At 38.8% G+C, this 22,940-nt stretch overlaps 1 pseudogene; it reads right to left on the bottom strand.

The window, feature by feature from the left end:
* Positions 1 to 20,063: 20,063 nt before the first annotated feature.
* Positions 20,064 to 22,940, bottom strand: part of LOC116906177 — a 37,369-nt pseudogene continuing 34,492 nt past the window's right edge.

Below are 22,940 nucleotides of genomic sequence, written 5' to 3' on the forward strand. Positions count from 1 at the left end.
GCCTATGTATTTGCTGTATTCTGGCTGTCTCTCAGGAGATAATGCAGATTGATCCATACCTATCATTTTATTTTATGTGGATGATGACACCAGTTTTTTATTTTAAGTATTCTTATGTTGTCTTAAGATGTGTAAATAAAGCATTAATTATATGTTCTCCCTGGCCAACTACATTCTTATAAATGTGGAAGAAAAGCTATATTAAAAACAATGCCTGTGATAAACAATTATGAAGGGAAATGTAAACACTAGCATACATTAGTTAACAGACAAATATTACAGAATAAAAGTGCAATTAATGTCAAAATAAGGCTCGAATTTTCCTGTTGTCTTTTTGCTTGTGGCAGATGGTGACAACCTGTACATTAATTCTCTAAATTATTGGCCCTCTATTCTGTCTTCCTTTCCTCCATCAAGGAGACTAACAATAGTTGAGAGCCACACTAGAACCACCAGAACCTGACACATATCTGGTAGCAGAGACATATCTGTCTCTACCCCAGAGGAAAAAAAAAACTATAAGAAAACATGCATTGAGCATAGAGGAAGAACCATGGGTGGGGAAAGACAAGCAAAGGCTTGTGTGATTGTGGCCATGGGTGGTTTTGTCCCTCACTGTGGATCCCTAGCTGTCTGTTCCCCTGGCTCACATTTAAATGAGTAGCCCAGTATTAACTGGGAGCTTCTGTTGTTGTTGGTGAGCTCTATGGTATCTTAGGCCACTTAGCAGACTTAATAATTTGGGCATTTTCCAACCTCTACATTTAAAGAAAACACATCTTTCTAATATTTGGAGTCAGCACTGGTGACACACAACTGATGGAAATCCTGTACAGATTTTATGGGAAGGGAAGGATGATCAAGTAATAAGATTGTCTGGTTTTACAATGCTGTCACCCCTTTACCACTTGGCAGTAGATAGATAGTGACTCAGTTGTCTGACTACCTTTCAGACAGATGGAGATGAGCTAGAGACAGACACGGGGTGAAGGCTTACTCACACATGGGCTTGTCTGAATTAGCTAGATCCCATCAGGAGTTCACAGGAAACACAGACACCAATGACTGAATCAGGCAAATCCTGTCTTCTCTCCTTCGAAACAATAACGTTTGATTCTTCAACCAGGTATATCCACACATATATTTCTAGGTATTTATCACAGATTTCTTATGTCTTTATTCTATTTACTAAATGTTCAAAATGTGACAAGTGTCAAATTATGTACTTTTTGATTACTTCTGTATATAGATGTACAAATAGAGTCTAGGTAGGATAAATGCTTTCTTTCAGTCAGCCTGCTAATTGTCTTAGAGACTAAACACCTTTGAGCTCATTCTTGCCCACCTTTAATTTATCATTTTACCATTTGGAAATATTCAGGAATATTGATGGGCCACAGTGACAATCAATGTTTATTGTCAACTTGACTGAATTGAAATAAAGACACATGCCTCTGGTGTATTTATTATGGTGTTTCTGTCAAGGTTTACTGAGGATGGAATACGTACCATAAATGTGGTACCATTTCACAGGCTTCAATCTCAAAGAAAGTGGAAAGGAAAAAACAACCAACGTCCATTTCTCCCTGCTGCTTCCTGACGGTGGATGCACTTGTGACCAGCAATGGAGAGGCTATGCATCTGTGATTTTATGGCTGTGGTAGAATAAATAAGCCAAAATAAGTTTTTCCTTCCATAATTTACCTCTTTCACTTGGTGCTGCAATGAGTAAAATAAAACAACTAACATGGCCACCATGTAGGAGGTACAATGAATAAAGATCCAGTGTTGGAAGTGACAGACACTTGCTGAGAGCAAGGGAAAGGGCTGAAAACTGAGCCAGATTTGATGACATCTGAAGTCCTTGATCCAATCCTGAGAACACCATGACATTATTGTTTACCTAACACAATACTTGGATATCTTTTTGCTTGCTCTAAAGGATTCCTTACAGAGTCAAGTAATAAAGACGGCAATGGGGATTGAAACTAAAACACACAACTCCTGAAGTAAATGCTTACAATTTGTGAAGTGTAAGGGAGACTGTGTTTCAAATTCGTATAGAGTTTGTGGCAAGAAACACTAAGATATTCATACAATTCTGCCTATTGTAATACTTTTCCGAGTATAATATGTTTGAAAGTGTTGTATACAGACACTGGTGATGGTGGAAGTGAGAACTGAGGATAGGGCCTAGGAGACCAATATGACTAGCTTAGGTTGATGACTTGCCAAATGAAATAAGTGATTCACGATGTCATTCTATTGCATTTTCTATATTAAAAACACCCTGCTGGCCTCTGTTGCCTGGGATACCAATATTAACACACCAATAATTAGATTTGTCTAATGAAGAGTTGTCATAGAATAGAAAATAAGATGTGACAATGTATGAAAATATATTCGTTGACATTAATAAGATAAGATATTTGTTTGCACTTAGTTCCCAAGTACTACAGTAAGTGCTGTTCATGTCTTATCCTACTACAGCTTTGCATCCTGTCCTTGAATGATAGGAACCTTAATATCCCTTCTACTTATGAAAACATGTCACCCCTGACCCTAATAAAAATCACTTTACCATCCATTGGTGAGATTAATCCTCAGGTAAATTCCTTTCCAGGTTACAGAAGTGAAGCAAAGCAAAGCAAAACAAAACAAAACAAACAAAGGAAACTTAATTGAGTATCTAGGACTGGGCTCTGTTCAGCAAGGTGACTTATTCTTTATGCTCTTTTGTCAGCTATAATGAATAAGCATTTCCACATTATAAATAATTTATATTATCTGATGTATTAGAGTTCTCTACAGCAAAAAAAAAACTGTTAGAATTGATATGTATATAGCAAGGACTTCCCGTCTCCATCTGCTCTCAGAGCTAAGGCTATCCCTCAGCCCTCGGACCAAAAACCTGAGAGAGTTGATCTGCCAGGAGCACTCTCACTCCTAAGCCCACAGGTGGGACCCCACTTTCTCTCCACTGACTATCCAAAGAGAGACCTGCCGGGAGCGCACAGGCCACAGGAACCTCAGATGAGCCTGGGAGAGGCCACTTCTGGTCTCTATCTGTGGCCATAGCTGGGGCTGTCCCACAGTCCTCAGAACCAAAACCTTCCCACGGAGAACTGATCTGCCAGGAACACTCTCACTCCTAAGCCCACAGGTGGGACTTCACTTTCTCCACACTGACTATCTAAAGAGGTTCATCCTCTCCCACTGAGGCCATGCAAGGTAGTCCTCTGATACATAAATGCTAGGACCATGGACCAGACCATATACACTCTTTGGCTGGGAGTCTCTGAGAGTACTGAGGGGATCTGGTTGGTTGATACTGTTGTTCTTCCTATGGGGTTGCCATCCCCTTCAGCTCCTTCAATCTTTCCCGCAACTCTTCCACAGAACAGTTTGTACCAATAGTCCTCAAACTATTCCACAAAATAGAAACAGAAGGTATACTACCTAATTCATTCTATGAAGCACAGTTAATCTGATACCTAAACCACACAAAGAACCAACAAAGAAAAAGAATTTCAGAACAATTTTGCTTATGAATATTGATGCAATAAAATTCTTGCAAACCAAGTCACAGAACACATCAAAACCATCATTCACCATGATCAAGTAAGTAGGCTTAATCCAAGGGATGCAGGAATGATTCAATATACAAGAATCCATCAATAATGTATAATATATATATGTATATATATGTATATATATATATATGTCTACTATATAAACACATTGAAAGAAAAAATCACATGATCATCTCATTAAATAATGAAAAAGCCCTTGACAAAACACAACACACCTTCGTGTTAAAAGTCTTGGAGACAGCAGGAGTTCATGGCATACACCTAAAAATTCTAAAAGCTATACACAGCAAATCAATAGCCAATATCAAATAATGAGGAGAAACTTGAAGCTATCCCACTAAATTCAGTGACAAGACAAGGCTGCCAATTCTTTCCCCATCTACTCAATATAGTACATGAAGTTCCAGTTAGAGCAATTAGACAATAAGAGGAGATCAAGGAGGTACAAATTAGAAAGAAAGAAACCAAGGTATCACTATTTGTGAATGAGATGATAGCATACATTAATGACTTCAAAGATTCTACCAGAGAATTCCAACAAATGATTCATGGCTTCACCAAAGTGACTGGATTAAAAACTTTATATATGTGTATATATATATATATATATATATATATATATATATATATATAAAAATAATCCAAGATCTTATCCTGTTCTAGCATCAAGTATAAAGGTGCTCTTCAATGAATCATCAAAATATCACCTAAATCAGATGAGAGTAAGATTCAGGTATAATTTATTTCTAGGTAAACCCTCTTCCAGCTGTGAGCTTTTGAACTCGAGCAAATTAATTTACTTCTAAAATACAACAGTGAGGAAGGTTTAAATTGACATTCCCTTTTCTATACGGGAAAATGGGAGAGAGAAAATAAGTAACAGGTTCCAAACGCATCCAAGAAATCATCAAGCAAACAAATTTAAAGAGCAAGTCTTGAGGGCAACCCCCTTTCAGTCTATGTTCTGCTTTTCCACATATGCATACAGGCATTATGTCCGAATATGAAGAACCACAGCTTTCCTGGGTATCCATATAGCACAGTCTCAGGTTGTTGGAGGATTTATTGAGATTGTTCTGTTCTTGGGCCATTCGTGAGATATAGAGGGAGGTACTGATGACTCCACATCCTGTGTACTCTAGAGCATCAGAATTAACATCTCATGAAATACACCAAAGTTTATTATGCATACTTTGTAGAGAGATCAGTTAAGATATTCTTGGGTCTCTGTGAGCCCAGGTAAGGGTAGCAAATGAATTCTGTATCTGAGAACCAGGATTAGAGACTTGAGACACAATGACCCCAAGATCCAGTAGTCACTTGCGATTGTTCCTTTGAGAGCACTATGCTATTTTGTTCTTTGATGGGAGTAAGACTTGAGAACCTCTGAAATATTTTATGGCTATCTTTCCTGTGTCCTGATGAACAGTAGCAACCTTCCTTGTGTTTAACAAGTCTTTTAACAAATGTTGCCTTAGCCACTTTCTTACCTTTTTTGTCTGGACAGAATTAAAATTAAATTTCTGAAGGTAAAGACCTTTATCTTTTTGAGTTATTACTTTATATGTTTTCCTATAAACAATCACAGCAGGACTTGCAGCTCCATTTTGTTTCTTAAATTTCATCAATATACCAGCAAACAGCCCAATTCACTTTCTCCTATATTATCACATTTTTTTTCTATCAGTCATTCTGAGTTGAGTTCAAAGCAGCCAAACTCTTTGTCACCTTTTAACAAGTGTAGTTCTTGCTCCTGTGTGTTGCTCCTTGTTTATGGCTAAAACTTGACCAACATCATCTACATTTCTCCCAGTGTCTTGATCATGGTATACTTTAGGATAATTGATGGCCTCTTAGAAGCTCTTCTATTCTTCTGAACCCCAGGTCCGGCCTCTACCCCCTGCCCAGTGTCAATGACATGTCAAATGTTTAGGTATTTGCTACAGCAACATCCAACTTCATACCAACTACTTTCATATTAATACATTCAAGCTAATGCAGCCAAGAACTCTGATTAACTTGTAAGTAATATTTATTTTCCCATAACTCAGTAGCCATGGACAATAAAAATCAAGTTGCTCATAGACTGTTGAGTGAGGGTCTGATTGTATGATATGGAGTCTTACATAGGCTGGGCTATCCATCCACGGCACCTAGGTCAAGAAAAAGGTATTTGCTCATGGTAGAACAACAGAAGGGACAAGATGCTCCTTCCAAGTCTTCTATGAATTTCTTAATTTTGTAGAGCAGAGCCCTAGAGATTCAAAAATTTTCAAAGGGAAATATTCATTCATCAATGTAACCACATTGTAATATAAGTCTTGCTATGATTTTGTGGAACATGTCTACAGACCAAGACTTCCAGATTCTTACCCTTGAAAGGAAATGAAGAATTCCTTGTTTACAGTAGAAATGAGAGGCAAGGTGGAAAAGAAATCAGGGTATTGCTCCCCGTTAGGGTAAAACTTTTCTTCTTTTGTTTTGTTTTAGAACTCTTTCCAATGTGCAATGAAGACATGTGCAGACGTGCTTAAAAAAAAGGAAGTAATAAAGTATGCAACATAATCCTCCTCCGGTGTATCAACCACATATATTGGGTTATGGGAAAGGTTAGAATAAACATAATCTTCAAGATCAGATAAATGCAGGTTTAAATAACATGTAGGCATTTTGTAGCCAAGTCTTAATTCCCTCATGTATAGAACTATAATAATAATATTTTACAGGGTCCCAGCGTAGGGTTAGATGTGTTTGTGATTGTCTGTATACACATTAATCAGCAAAATGCTGGACAGAGATATGGAAAAGAAGATAGCTGTAAATAACATTGTTATAATGGCATACTTGTTTTCTTTTATCAGCCATGGCTAGGCTATTGCTGGTCCCAAGTCTCATTTAGCCTTTCAAGTCTCACCTGTCTGCTCTGGCCATTGTTCAACTTTCTTGGGAGTTCAGTGATTTTTCTTTGCTTCATTTTCACCTGGGAGGATGTATTAACAGTCTTATCATGGCTTGAGTAGTGAAAAGAACTGGATCAAAGTGTTCTAAAGGTCAACCAATTTAAATATCTGGCTCATCCTTATTTCCTCTTGAATATTACTATCTTTCACAATGGCTATGAGAATAGAGTACAATGTGGCCCATAGTCCTAGGAAACAAATGCTGCTGGTTTGGCTGTTTGCTGCAGTAGCTGGTAGATAAATATAGCTTTAGGAGGTGTTTCTACAGAAAGGCATAAAACAAATAATGGTGCAAAGGAACTACTGACTGAAAATCCATGGGAATAATCAGCTTGTATAATATCCTTCATGGTTCATAATGACTCCTGTCTCATTAGATATGTCTTAATAATTAAATAGGACAGCAGAGACATAATTCTTAGCATAACACACAGTGTGTATTAAATGCTACCAATTTACCAATTTTAATTTTCTGTTCTAGAACCATTAGCTTTGCAAACAATAATGATGTATGACAGACAAATTAATATGTTTTTTCATTCTGTGCCAGTTAGCTAGCTACTGTATATTTCAGCTTCAAACCTACTACTTGATTATTTTGCTCCTTGATTCTTTGGTATACTATCCCTCTTCTTAGCTGAGGGGGGGTGTCTTCACTTAGGCTCTGAAAATAAGGTTCACTGTAGGGGAATTGGCAAACAAGAAGAGGAGGAGGAAGGAAAACATGATCTTACCAGTGTTACCCTGGAAATAATCCTTTAGGGGTGTCCATCATGGACTCCAAGACCTAAAATTGATAGCAGTTCATAGTTTTAATGCACCCTATAAAAAGTGTCTTAAAACCTCCTTAGTATTTCTTTCTTCCAAACTAGCTAATACAAATTCATTTAGATAAATCCCATACTGGTAACCCTCCAGTAACACAGCCCAGAAGTGAGAGCATGCTGCATCAAATCTTGAGAACAAATTCTCTAGGACTCTCTCCAAATTTAAATACTGTTGCAACCCTCATACATTTGTTTCCTGAACTCTCAGGGTGACGTTGGTTTCCATGAATAATTGTTTAGGAATGACCACTGGTAGATTACTCTCTTTGTATTTTTTTACCCTGAACCACCAGTTAATCATTGTTTATTCCAATTTCTCTCTTAATTCAGCCAGTAATATTCAGGCTAATGAATGAGCCCATGTCCTACCTATGATGCAGTGCTACCGAACACCTTATATGCATAGATGGGTTAATTCTAAATTATTCTCTGTCATAATAAGAATGTCAAAGTTCCTAAGACTTAGCTGTCAAATAATGATGAGTACAATCACCCTCTTAAGACATATATATCACATATATATATACATATATATATATAAAGCAAATGTATATATGTGTGTACATAACTCTTATGATTAAATGTGTCTAACATGGAAAACCTACTCTGCAAAGACAATTTCCTTATATTTAAAATATCTGAGGATGTCCTTGAATTGGCTCATGAATGACAGTATGCAATGTAAATTTTGTCTAGAAAGCAAATGCAAAGGCATATACATTTTCTCTTTCTATAAAGGATTTCATTGACCATTTAGCATTAAATAATGGATTATTTTTGAGACTTGGGATCTGTTCCTTTTTACTTTCCTTCATTTATCTTCAAATTTGTTGAGGATTAATTTTTACCCCAATGTTACTACACCACACTCATTTGAATCTATTCTCTCAGATTTATTCTTTTTAAAAAATTCATTCCTGTTATAAAACCTTAATTGTTACAGACTAAAGACTTAATTCTGATGTAGCAACTGTAACCAAGGTGATGGTTTTCAATGTGGCAAATAAAAGCAAACTAGTGTTGTAGACCAGGAAGGGGAGAGAACAATAGTTCCCCCATACTGAAAATGACTAGTCACACATTCCTCAAACAGGTTTTTCTTTTTATAGAAGTAATTTAGACCTCACTGCTTTCAATTTTAAGAATGCATCCAGGCATGGTGGCACATGCTTTCAAATCGAGCACTTGGGATCCAGGGGCAAATGGACCTCTTTCATTTAAAGCCAGCCTAGTGTAAATATTGAGCACCAGTAACACAGAGCTATGTATGAGACTTTAGTCTTAAACATAATCGATTTCCTGATCAGACTGGGGATAGCCACTGGAGGATCCCAGACACCAGGAAAGCAAGAGGATGAGAGACCCATTGAAGTTGACTTTAGCCAAAATGCACAATAAAGGGGAGATAGAAACTGTATAGACTGAGTCTCCTTGGTCAAGGGATCTCTGCATTCCCAATTGCAAAGATTTTAACCCAGAAATGTTCCTCTCCAAAGGAAAGCTAGGGACAAAAAAATGGAGCAGAAACTGAAGGAAGAAGGGTCATCTAGCGACTCCCCAATCTGGAGACCCATCCTTTCTGGAGACACCAAACTCAGACACTTTTGCTGTTGCCAAGAGGAGCTTGCTGGTGGGGCTGTTCCTTGGGAGATTCTACCAACAACTGACCAATGCTGATCAGGATGCTTGGAGCGAACAGACTGAGCTTGAGGATCCTGGTGGGGGAACTGGCAGAAGGACTGCAGGAGCAGAGTGGGATTGCAACCTCAATGTCAACTGGTCGGACCACTCAGTGCTCCCAGGCACCCTGTAGACGCCAAGGAGTGTACAGGGATGGATCCATGTAGAAGAGGATGGCCTTGTCTGACATCAGTAGGAGGGGAGGCCCTTGGTCCTGTGGAGGTTTGATGCCCTAGATTAGGAAGATACTGGAGAGGGACCCAGGGAGAGGGAGCACTTTCATAGAGGATGCTGAAGAGCTGAGGTGGGTGGGGGAGCAGGTTCATAGATGCAAAAAGGAGGGAGGTTGTGGGATGGGGCTTGTGAAGGGGTAATCCGGAAGCAGGATATCTTTTGAAATGTAAATGAATGGAATGATTAATAAAAAACACAATCAAATACCATATCTACTACATTGTCTATTATCTATCTATCTATCTATCTATCTATCTATCTATCTATCTATCTATCTATCTATCTATCTTTATCTATTTATCTAGCATTTATCTATCTGTCATCAAATATATCTGTATTTATTTATACTTGAGCTTCTGTTATGAATTATTATGAATAGAAATAATTCTAAATCAGTAAATATATCAACTCTAAGCAGCTGTGGGGTTGGAGTAGTGGCTTCGTGATAGCAACTGTAACCAAGGTGATGTTGTAAACATAGCAAATAGAAACTTATTAAATTTTGTAGATCAGGAAGGGAATGGTAACTAGGAGTGTCTGCTGCTCTTCCAGAGGACCTGATTTTAATTCTCAGAAGCCACATCAGGCCTCTTACAACAGCCTATAACTCCAGCTCCAGGATGTCTGATAACCTTTTCTAGCTTCCTTGGCGTCTGTTTACAAATGCACACACATACCGAGACAGACACAAACATTAAAAAGTAAATATTTTTTAAAGTAGTAAGCTGATGCTTTTAGTTCTATGAAAATAAATTGAGTATAGTCTTGGCATTTCCACACAACTTAACTCTGAGATATGAATCAAATAGGGTAAATATTTGAAAAACAATTTGAAATCTGAATCTAGTTGAAACTATCAGCATTGGTAAGGAAACCCAAACAGTAATATCAATTACTTTGAGTAGCATAGCACTGTAGAACCATGGCGGAGATTACCCAACACACAGATTAAATAGGAACCAGAAAGGCTGTCTTACATGATATTTTGTTAAAATGTATAGGAGAATCCAATAAGATAAATTAAGATTGCTTGTTAGTATGTACAAAGCCCACATTGTACACTTTCTTTAGAGAGCATTAGGAATGAAAATGACTAGCCTACAACTTCCTGGATATCTTACCGGGATGTTTGTGTTTACAAATTAAATTAATGTATAGCCCCTTAAAACAATCTTGCTTAAAACACATGTGAGCATACTTAGGCTTTCCAGTATTGATAAGACATTCATTGAGGGGCAAGCAGTTTTCTTCCTTTTTTATTTATGAATTTTTTTTAATTCATGAATTGTTTCGTCTTAAAAGTAAAGCTATAGTAAAAACTGTAAAATAGTTGGTTCAAAATGTTTTGGTTTGAGTCACGTTTCTTCCAAAAGAGAGTACATAATTGAATTACTATAAGCATTTAATGACATGAATATGTAGAATATAATCTCTATGAAGACAAAATAGCTTTGTCTTTACTCTAGAGTATCATAAAATGATTCTGGCAAAGTGGTAGGTACCTTTGACTAGTGAAAGAATTAACAAACCCGGATTGTAGAATGTTATTTTCATCTGCAAACCTCAGTTAAAATATCATCATATACTGCATGTGCTCTAATGCCATGCAGCAGAGCTGGCTTCGGACGTTATTGCTGCTTGACAAGGCTTTCTCACCCATCAGTGTCAAATCAATTCTGAGGACATGAATAGTGGCACATACTTTTTATTCCAGCACCCCAGAGCAGAGACAGGTAGATCTCTGTGACTTCAAAGCCAACCTAGTCTACAAAGCTAGTCTAGGACACCCAGGGCTACTGGACAGAGAAACCGTGTCTTAGAAATTAAAAAAAAAAGTCTGTTTGGATTTTGTGTCATGTTAGACTGAATAGACATTATGGTACAAAGTAATGTGTTCATGTATGAAAGGAGCACTTTTTCAAGAAAGTCATGTTTTAAAATATAACAGGATACTTGTGTGTGTGTATATGCACATGCACATATGTGCACGCACACCCATGTGCATGCCTGCCTGCCTTATGGTTTGCATGTCCGTATGTTCTTATAGGCATTTGTGATTGGGCTTTGCTTCTTGTTTGCTTTGAGTGGCCTAGACAAGTCGGAGACACTCGTCTCACCAGTAGAAACTGTTAGAGGAGTGTAGAACCACAAGAATGTGGAGGCTCTGCCCTTGCCACATCTGAATTTAGTGCTTTCTGGGACCATCTACCTTTGAAAGTATAAACGAGGCAAGGAATAGAGAGCAACACTAGATGAGATTTGTGCTTGAGGTAGAATTACCTGTAAGTCGTGAGATAATGAAACAAATTACAAGATGGGGTCACTCAGACTTCCATTTTTACAGCTTGGTCTTACGGAGTCTTCCATCTACCTAAATCCCAACATGAAACACTCTATTTCCGGAGTGTTAACTCTGGAGTCTATGAATCCATTCCCCTTGGCACATTTTGAAAATATAAACCTATATTTTTTTCGAACTCTGTGAGAGGGAGATACTTCTTTATTTGATCTTGCACAATATAATTCTATCTAGAAGCCCAACCCCCTCCTTTCCATCAAGTAGGCAAGCAGTTATGACAACACCATCCTTAGAGTCACACAAAGACTACAGAAGAGAGAATGAACTCCATTCTCTCCACTGGTCTTATTTTAGAAACTGACGGAGGAAAACAGAGAGCTGTGATAATTCATGTCTTGAATTATCACATTATGATCTGTCCTTAGAAATCTAGGTGACACCAAGCCGGAGACAGACATAATAACTGTAGGGGTCATTGTAAACCCCAGAGATTAGATGTAACAAGCTATGAAGATTTACTTTGGTCATAAATGGCTTTCAACTCTCAAATTATAATCTGCCTTGTTAGTCCTAAAACGAAAGTAACCATTAAAACATTAAGAACATTTTTGCACTGTGTTGTCCCCAGGAATGCTTTATCGTCACTCTCCAGAAGTCTAATTTAGGCAGAGAAGGTGGCTCAGTCAGTAAGGTTTTTGCCAGACAGGCATAAAGACTGAAATTCAACCTCGGTACTCATGTAAATATGTTGACAATGGGGCAAGTGCCTATAATCCCAGAACCGAGAAGACAGAAATTGGATTGTTTCTGGAGTTTGTTGGGCAGACAGTTTGATCAACTCTAGCTTCAAAGAGAAAATATATACCAAAATCAAGGGAAAAGTGTTGAGGAAGAAATCTGATGTGAATTTCTGGCTTCCATACACACATACATATATATGCACCTATGTGTACATACATGCACAACCACTCCACTCTCCTATGTGCTAAAGGTATTCAAGACTGGGAAGCAGTAGGAGACAGACATAGATAGTTCTAGGAAAATGGATCATAGAACTAAGAAAATATATTGTGCAATTTGTTGAAATCTGGTAAAGATGGTTACTTTTTTTCAAGGTTTTCCCCTTAGTTTGGTGCCTGAATGTTGATATGCATGTCTGTTAATTCATTATTATTTCACTCTGGAAAGAGTATTGTTTAGTATTGCGGATTCTATGTCATCAAAACATTCCCACCCAGCTAACAATGGGGGTTTATAAGCTCCACTAATCTCAAGAAACTTAAAAAGCACATGAAACTTGTCAGAATCATAAGGAGAATTCCCACAGCTATATACGCGGTGGGGGAAACATCCACAGATCATCTGCTTCTGTGATGGACAGGAATGTGTAGGAATCAAGCTTCCCTGTTGTCACCCATACAGGAGTGGTCTTTTTGTAAATCAGGAGCCTTGAAGTCATCCACTTGTCTGTAAGTAATCTTTCATTAATGACTCAATAAGAAAACCCAATAGATACATTGATCTTCAATACATACTAGGTAAATATTTTCTAACCCAATGGTATTGTGGGATAAGCATATATGTTTCATGTCACCCGAGGAAAGTCATGTGAAAATTACGAAAACTCATCATAGAAGTTAATCTAAAATTTTTGAATTTTCCTCCATATTATTTGTTCTTCTTTCTTTCTCTCTCTCTCTTCCTTCCTTCCTTCCTCCCTCCCTCCATCCCTCCCTCCCTCTCTCTCTCTCTCTCTCTCTCTTTCCTTCTTTCTTTCTTTCTTTCTTTCTTTCTTTCTTTCTTTCTTTCTTTCTTTCTTTCTTTCTTTCCTTTTCTTTCCTTTCAAATTGAAACAGGGTCATACTGCATAACCCAGGATGGCCTAGAAATAATCATCATCCAGACGTAGACTTCTGAGTCCTTGGATTAGAGTCATGTGCCAGCACACCTGACTCACCCCTGTACATTTTGTTTATAAGTTATGAATTCCTGAGAGCACATGGGATTCAGGGACAAATAGAAATAAAAACTGCAGACCACTGCTAAACTCTTAGGGATATTGTATTCAGAGAACAGCTCTTTTTTACACTCAAGTATTTGTGCATTTCTCCCCTCCCCTCTCCCCCCTCCCCCCCCCCCTTCCCTCCTCCTTCCCCTTCCCCCTCCCTCCCTCTTTCTCCTTTTCTATCTCTTTCTCCTCCTTCTCTTTCTCCTCCTCTCCTCTCTCTTGTGTGTGTGTGTGTGTGTGTGTGTGTGTGTGTGTATGCATATGCATATAAGAATGGGGGGAGGATGGGGAGGGAAACACCCATAGAGAAGGGGAGGGGAAGGGGTTAGGAGGATGTTGGCCCGGAAACCGGGAAGGGGAATAGCAACTGAAATGTAAATAAAAAATACTCAAGTTAATAAAAATGAAAAAAAAAAAGAATGTATGTATGAAGACTCCAGAATAACCTCAGGTGTTATTTTCAAAAATGCTATTTGAATTTTTTTTTTTTTTTGAGACTAGGTCTCTTATTTGCCTGGATATTGCTATTTAGGCTCTACAGGCTGGTCCACGAGCCCCAAGGAACCTCCTCTCTCTGCTTCACTGGTGCTGGATACCTTATGCAACATTCTTTAAATGAACACTTTTATTAATACTTTGAGAATTCTGTACATACATACAGCGTTTGTTTACTCGAGATCGGAGGATTGAACACAAGTCCTTATACTGTACAGCAAACACTTTATTTCGTGAACCGCTTCCACTTCCCCAAGATAATTTAAAATAAAAACATTTGGTATTCTAATCACCCAAAATAAATACAGGGTTGTGAAATCCACTAGAGTCACTTATTTTACCTAATATTGTGAGGCCATGGCTAAGAGAAGTACATTGAGCATTCTCAAGTGTTGAAAGCAAACACATGCACTAAAATGAGAAATGACATGTACAGTAGGAGATAGAAACTCAGCAAGGCCTCTTGAGCGGACAGGAAATACAGAAAAATTTCCTTGTCCCTTCATATCTGATCCTCCTCCCACCAAAGAAAGCAAAAACGCAAACCAAAACCATCTCACCATAGCAACTGCAGTGCGTCGTTTCATACCATATATTCTTTTGCCTAAACAACATTACGTGCAAATGTTCACTGAAATTAGTCATTGATCTGGTTCAGGGCCTGCGGCTTCTGCTATACTACCAATGCTAGATTCTTATTGAGACTCCTCTCAGTGTTTCATTGTTGCCTTGTGTCATGGAAATCTTGCAGCTTTGCATCTGCAGGACATGCATGCCCCTTTACCTTCTCCAGCAGTTCATAGGCAGGGTGAAGGCTGCATGAACCAAATCGGAGTTCTAGGTCTGGGTCTGGGCGGAAGCTGAGTTGGGTAGCCCGCCAGTTCTTCAGTGCCCATGCCACCTGCTCTGCCCATGTGAGGGGTAGGGTTACATTTTCCAAGTGCTGCAGCTGGTGAGGGGTGGGGCCAGCTCTCCTGCATTCACTCCATGGGGGCAGCTCTCTAGCACGCATGCCACCAGATCCAGCTCTTCCATGCTGCTCATGTGACACAGGCTTTGGACGTCAACACGGAACCTGTTTAGGATCAGAACATGTATCCAGATATGGCCTCAGGGTAAGAGTGTGATAACATGTACTCACATGTCATCATGGCCTGAGGTAGTAGCACAGGCAACTTAGATCAGTATGTTTAACCCAGTACAGCCCTCAGACATGCACATGGTATGGGATGGCAGCCCAGACCGCTGACATTGTGTGACCGTTGTGGTAACTCGGGTCAAGGACTCGACAAACACCCTAGCTGCAGCAGGGCCACAGATCCAGACAAGACTCATAGTGTCATCCCAGGCCAAGATGTCACCATGGCCTCAGGTGGCTACACTGGCAACCCAAGTCAGTTTGGGCCCCAGCATCAGTAAGACCTTAGACCATCCACATAGTCTGAGACAGCACCCCAGATTACCGACATCCAGACGCCCCTTGGTGGCAACATAGGCCTCAGGCATCATTACACAGGGCCAGACATCACTATGGCTCCCTGTGGTTGTCCAGGCTCCTCATACCTGCCCATTCCTCACTGCTGTAGGGTCTCTAGTCCCACCTTTCTCTACAGTGTATGAACTTCTTGGCTTTGCTTTCACATCTGTCTCTCTACTGCTTATTCCATCATCCCCTTCTCACCATTCTACAGAGTGCTGCCCTCCATGCGGTGGGGCCTGGCACTTGGGTGTCTCTCATGCAGCTCCCTGGTGCTAAGCATTCTTTAGTATCCTTTCTACATCCACCTCTTATCTCACTCCCTTACTTCTCTCCTCCTTTCTCCTTTCCTTTCCATGGTATTTTCCTCAACCATGCATTTATTGAAAGCAGTATCATATTTAAAGGAGTTGAGAATACAGTATAGCCACAACACGAGAAACAATTACTTCTTGGATTAATTGCACAGTATGATGTGTGAGTACACATAGTACACACACTTAGAAACAGACCACAAATAAATTCTTATAATATATTGGCTGTGATAACTGGTAGAGCCTATGGAGGACAGAATGGGACCTAGACGCCAGGAGATAGAGTCCTAAAGATACTTTTTCACATTCATAACCTCATTATTATTTTTCAGTCATGCTTTTTGGGCTTCTTCTAGTTTTTAGTTTTTTTTTCTTGGTCCATGCATTTTCAGACTCAGTTCTCTCTGCTCACCAACAGCTGTGTGCACGTGTTCTGTGTTCTGGCCTTGTGTCCACTTGTTCTGAATCCACACAATCTTTTATCTCAAGTGCCTATTACTAACTGAAGTTTAACTTTAGTGTATCTTAGTGATGATCCCTGAGAGGCTGTAAGTGCTTCCACTGGACTTTGAACAAAGCCTTTTCTACTCTGGCATTTATCTACAGAAGACTGTTCAGAGAAAAGATACTGGCATATTTTTAGTCAATCATGTGGAATATTGTATCCTAATGTGGACACATCTACAGGGCTCTAGGATAGTTCATCCTACTATGGACTCATGTATAGGAATCTGAAACAGTGTATCCTAACCTAGACACATCTATAGAACTCTAGGATAGTGTGTCCTACTCAAGATACATATTAGGTTTTGCTCCATGTAAAGTTTACTGTTCTGGAGAAATTAATTAAAGGAACTATTATGTACCTTTTATTATTCACATAAAGAAGGTTTTGAAATATTAGCATATAATATTTACTTGAAACTTTTCTCATCCATTACAAATATTAAAAAAACTAAAATTTATTTCGCTTTTTAAAATTTATTTAATTATATCAGATTCTATTTAGGGCTAGAATGTGTCATATAAGCTATGAACCAAAAACTAATTAAAATATTTAAAAGCATGTTCTTAAAACTTATTGCAGTAACAAAAGTTTAAAAAGTATAACGTTTTTCTTCAGTGTAAGGGGTTGAATCTATGATAATAAAAATCATAGCATGATGAAGTAATATTCACATAGCAGACTGGAGGTACACATTCTGTACTTTTTCAACTACAAAGAAGACCATGTACCTAGATTTGGAAAACAGGATCATCAAAGAGAGTACAGTTATATGGTGCTTGTGGGGGTAACTGAGGGCCCTGGGCTCTGCTAAAGGCTTCCTGAGACTGGATGGCTGATATTGAGGTTGAACCATCAGGAGTTCTCTGGAACATTTCAGTCCCCTTCTCTGAATGAAATTAGGGAGGGTTACAAAAAAAACCTCTTATAATCTCCGTCCTTATCTTCTGCCATGCCAGGGCAGTACAACAGAAGTTCCTAAGAAACTGTGACTTACCCTAATTCAGGAAGATTGGAGAGTCCCATAAGCATTTCAAGTTTTTATTCATCAGAAGTAGAATAGACAAAGATACTAACATAAAGAGGCACTAGAGTAATTATATACCTTGCTGGAGCAGTAAAAGAGGCATCCAGATGGGTTGGTGCATCACTAAGTAGATGATTGATTAGGTTATCAGGTGACACTAAAGTCAGTGCTAGAAAACTATGGAAATCCATAGAATTTATATCATTCTGTTTTAGTTCCTCCAAAACTCATGTATTGGAAACAATTTCTAAAGCATTATAATCAGAAGTGGTGGTTCAAAGGCTCTCAGTAATGGGTTATTGCCAGTGTTGGGAGGATGAGTTTGTTAAAAAAAATATAGTGAGTGTGCTTTTAGGTCCGTGAGGTATCTCCTTTTTTTCTATTTTCCATCTCACTGAGATTAATCTGACCTCCACTTTAAAAATGATGTCACTTCTTTTTCTTTTTGCGATGGCAGAGGTCAAGTCCTTTGCACAAGCGCAATGTGGCTGGTGTGCTGAAGAGACGAGACAAGAAGGAAACCCACTTTAAAAAGCAGGGAGCTCAAGAGCAGTGGTTCTCAACATTCCTAATGCTCTGACCCCCTTAACACAGTTCTTTATGTTGTGATGACTCCCAACCATAACAGTACTTTTGTTGGTATTACATAATTGTCATTTTCTTACTTTTATGAATCATAGTGTAAATAGCTATGTTTTTCAATTATCTTAGACAACCCCTGTGAAAGGGACATTCGACCCACAAAAGAGGTCATGGCCTATAGGTTGAGAACTACTACTCAAGAGACAGGTTAACAACTGTGAATGAGAGAAATAATTAAGGATAAAGGGAACTAAATGCTTCATGTAAAGATTTCTTCCATATTGTCTTTAACAGCCATGAAGAGAAAGACATTTTTTTTTTTACTGATAGTTTTACTCTAAAGTAAACCAATACACTAAAATTCTCCTTTTGTCTGTTTCACAGTGAGATATATCCAATTTTGATAGCATTACTTCAGGGAGACCATACAGGATCTGTGGAATATCTAGGGTGATGAAGACATTTTAAGTAGCTAGTCTAAATTTCATCCTCTGAAAAAAATGAAAATAATTTAGTATTGTATCTTTTTTGGTGCAAGTTGATGATCATTTAGCAGTCTGGCATTCTTTATGAGAGTTATCTCAGCTGTAAAATCAGATTGAAAGCATTATGTATATTTAACGCCATATATATAATTTATAATTATTAGTGATAGGTGCTTGAGAACATATAATTTTCAGGCTTCATTGAAGGGGTAATATTAGGCACACCAGCAGTTATTCAGGTTGATTTGATGAAGTTAAAGACATCAAGAATTTGAAGACTGAGTATAGGGACCCAAGTGGAGGAGTTAGAGAAAGGACTGAAGGGGCTGAAAGGATTTCCAACCCCATAAGAAGAACAACAATATCAACCAACCAGACACCACAGAACTCCTAGGGACTAAACTACCAACCAATGAGTACACACAGAGAGACCCATGACTCCAGCCTCATGTGTAGCAGAGAATGGCATTGTCTGGCATCAATAGAATGGAAAGTCCTTGGTCCTGTGAAGGCTGGTTTCCCAAGTGTAGGGGAATGCCAGGGCGTCGAGGGGGGAATGGGTGGGTAGGAATGGGAGCATTTTCCTAGAAGCAGGCAAAGGGGAGATGGGAGAGAGGGGAAAGTTGATAACATTTGAAATGCAAATACATAAAATATCTAATAGAAAAGAATTTGCAGACACATATGCATGATACCTCCTCCCAAATGCACACATATAAGCTGACAGTGTCTATTGAATATAACAGCGATATGTTCATGTCTTTAATTGAATCCAGACTTTTAAATGTCCTCATCTTTCATACAGATGAACATTGTTATGTAGAACAAAAGATTATTTAAAATGTTTCTGGGTGAGAGAGGGATGTTGACTGGCACTGGGAAATCAGTGATGTTTAATGAGATGTGTCAGACACCAGTCAGAGCTTCGCCAGGCTAGATTTTTATCTGATAATAATATGGCTCATTCTCTCCTTTTTTATGTGGCTCTTTCCCCCCATCACCAGCAGTGACTCCCAGTCTATGTAGTGAGGTAGTCATAGAAATATCTCTGGATGCATCTTGCACGTCTGGGTGCTTTCTACCCTCCATTCATGCTATACTCATATATATATATATTCATGCTTCAGTTTCCCTTTGTTATTTCTAAACAACATATGCTAGCTACTTATTCCTGTTCATCACTTCTTTCTATCAATGTCAGATCCTCATTTCCTGTGGGATAAAGAAAACTATTTTCTTACCTTGCTACCAGACAGTCTCTCTACTCTTACTTCTTGACACACCCACTTGAGCCTTTATGAAAAGTCAGATCCTGAGTGGACTGTTAGATCGAATACTTACCTTCTGTTCTTCCTTCTTACTCATCCTGGAAGTTCTATTTCTAGACATCTCTACTTCCTTTCAGTCTCAGACCAGGGAGCATGTCCTCTATGAAACCTTTCACTCAGGATGAATTGACCACCCTTTGCTTCTGACCACACTTGATCTTTTGCTGATACATTGTGTTTAGTGTGCTCGTTACAGTTTTAGAGACTTTTTTTGACAGTCTGAGGTTTTCATTCAGTGGATCTCTGTGTCTAGAAGAAGGTGCCGGGCCTCTTGATGAAGCGTGGCTTGAGCTGGCGCTGCAACATGGGTGGGGCAATGGGAATTTGACCGTGGAGTCGTGGAACTGCTTGAAAGCTGGCCAGCAGCACTTGCCAGCTGCAGTCTCTTCCACCTTCATGATTTGAGTGGAGTGCGTGGGCATGGTGTCAGTGGTGGTCAGGTACCGGTACTCTCGGTGCATGTGTGTACCACTGCGGGAGTCATAGCACAACCACATGCTTAAGCTCTTCACATGCAGGGGTGACTTCTCAAACAGCTGCCCTCAGTACACAATCTCCCCGGATGACTTTTTCGTCTTCTTCAGCTGCCAAACAAAATACTAGAAGCGGGACTTGGCTACCACATGGCTGAGTGCTACGTTAGAGACTTGTATCTCCTGACTCTAGGGATAAACTTTACCCAGGAGTAGTCAACATGTTTGGTTACAACCTGGCGCTTTGTTAAGGAAAGTTTGATGTGTTAAAGGACCATAATATTATGTTCTTATGCATAATTGTTTGAATATATGTAGAGACCTTTTACTTATTATGTGAATGTGTGTGTGTGTGTGTAGCAATAATTAATAAAATAAGATAGCATGAATCTGAAAGAAATTAAGAAGTATACAGAATTGTTTGAAAGGAGGAAAGAAGAAACAATATGATTATATTATAATCTCAGAAATAAAAAAAAATATTAGAAGAAACAGTGAAGGTTAGCAACAAAATCTTTCAATATATTTGGAACCTTCACAAAATTTTTATGTATTCATGAATAAGAATACACTCAAACTTCCTTACTATTGAGTGATTACGAATTCACTCAAGCTTCCTTATATTCTCACTTATCCCAGATGCATGCTCTTCTAGCAAAAGGTTATGTGCTTGGACAATTTTTCTCTTTTGTAGTAGCAAAAATTGTTTCAACATCTCCACTCTCATTTAAGTAAGAATTACTTTTAGATGAGAGAAAAAGAAAGCATAATTGGTAGAAATTTTCTCAGGAGGCATTGTAAGATATCTTATATTTTAGTTTGGATTTTAGCAGGGAGTAAAGCGGAAACTGGAGACAGGGATTGATCTTCAGGACATTCATTGGGCCCTTGATCCCTGGAAACAAGCAGGGTAAGTCTAGGGAAAGCCAGCGAAATATGAAAAGCAGAGGGAGTTTCCATGAGAGATTGTCTTTTGGTCCTAATAGGCCCTTCTGAAGACAGTGCCAAGTCATCCTCTCTGAGGCTGAGGACACTGGAAAATCTTCACAGAATCTCCAAGTCAGTCACTGGTTGAGAGTGACTACCTTTTTTTTCTCAGTATGTCTATAGACTCAATGGATTATTTTGGGTCAGGTGAGTGCCTTGGGCAGATGCACACAGACAATGCATGCATGGGCACGAGAAAAGATTCATACTGTGGCCTCCTTGGCTGATATTGCTCATTCAATCATGATTCTTACCTACAAATTTTTACAATTGTAATTGAAAAATATTTTTTTCAAGTAAGACAATCAGCACAAAACAACATGACCTCTAGCAAAGGCAACAGGAATGACTTCATTTCTAACTACATAAAGGGTAACTGTGGAGTACTTATGACAAACCTATGCTCAACTGCTCTGAAAATCACCTTCATATAGCCAATACCCAGCAACCAATAGCAATCTTCTTACCACACCCATAGTGTCTTCTGTTGTGGTTCAATCATTAGTCTTGCAATTGATGGTAATGAATGCATAATAGGCACTTAGTATATATATATAATTTTAGAATGAATTACTGTTTTAAAGTAGGTTCAGTAGATTACTAGATGATTAGCATATGTTCATTCTACAAATTAATGGCTACAGATAAATTGGAAGCAACAATTTCATCTTGACCTAGGGATTATAGTCCTGTCTTCTGGAAAAGGTAAGCAATTAAGGCCCTTATAGTAGAATCATTTCATGCCATTGAAAATTTGAGAGCACGAAAGCTTAGAATGAGATTAGTTCTTCTGAGTTTACATGTAGACTAATGGCTGCATGTATCTTAGAATATACTTGATAGGACCGAGGGGATTTATAGGTGCATGCTAAGTGGTGCTTATACAAAGATAAGCTCTTTCCATGTCTGTGATCTTGTGATGAAATTCCTTGATCAGAGTATTTCCAAAAGCCATTTTGCATGACAAATTTAAAAGCATACTGGAGGTGTTGAAGACTGATATGAATGTCACAGACAAAGCAATGAATTCTCTTAGCCACGAAATCCTATTTAAATCAGTACAGAATAAGGTTTCTGGTTCATCGCACTATATTATTGGCAAGAAAACTAGTTTGTAACAAATGAAATTGATGTTGGAGGTTGGGTAACAGTATTTAAGCTTTCTCTGTTTCTTTTCTTCCCATTCATATTGATATTATTTGTGCATTGATATCCATACTAGACCATGGATGTGGAATGTACATACCTGTGCACATATATATGTATGTGCATGTGTAGGTGTGAGTTTATGTATATGAGTGTAGGTGTATGGCCATATGAAAGTGAAGTCATATGTGTGGAGATTATTTATTCAATTTCTAACTCAATATCATCCCTTCCTCCCCACTCACTTTCCCCTTCCACAGGTCTTACTCCCTTCCATTTCCCTCTTCTCTTTTGAGAAAGGGAAGTCACCATGCTGGGTGTCACCCCCACATTTAGTTGCTGCAGGACTAGGCAAGAGGCTCAGGAATAGCTCTTGCTCCAGTTATTGGGTGACTCATATGAAGACCAAGCTGCTCATCTACTGCATACGCGCAGGGGTGTGGGGATAGGTTCAGCCCGAGCTGGCTCCTTGGTGTTGATTCAGTCTCCTCTGGGAGCCTACAAGGGACCAGGTTAGTTG

This window comes from Rattus rattus, chromosome 7 (assembly GCF_011064425.1).
Source record: "Rattus rattus isolate New Zealand chromosome 7, Rrattus_CSIRO_v1, whole genome shotgun sequence".
Lineage (NCBI taxonomy): Eukaryota > Metazoa > Chordata > Mammalia > Rodentia > Muridae > Rattus > Rattus rattus.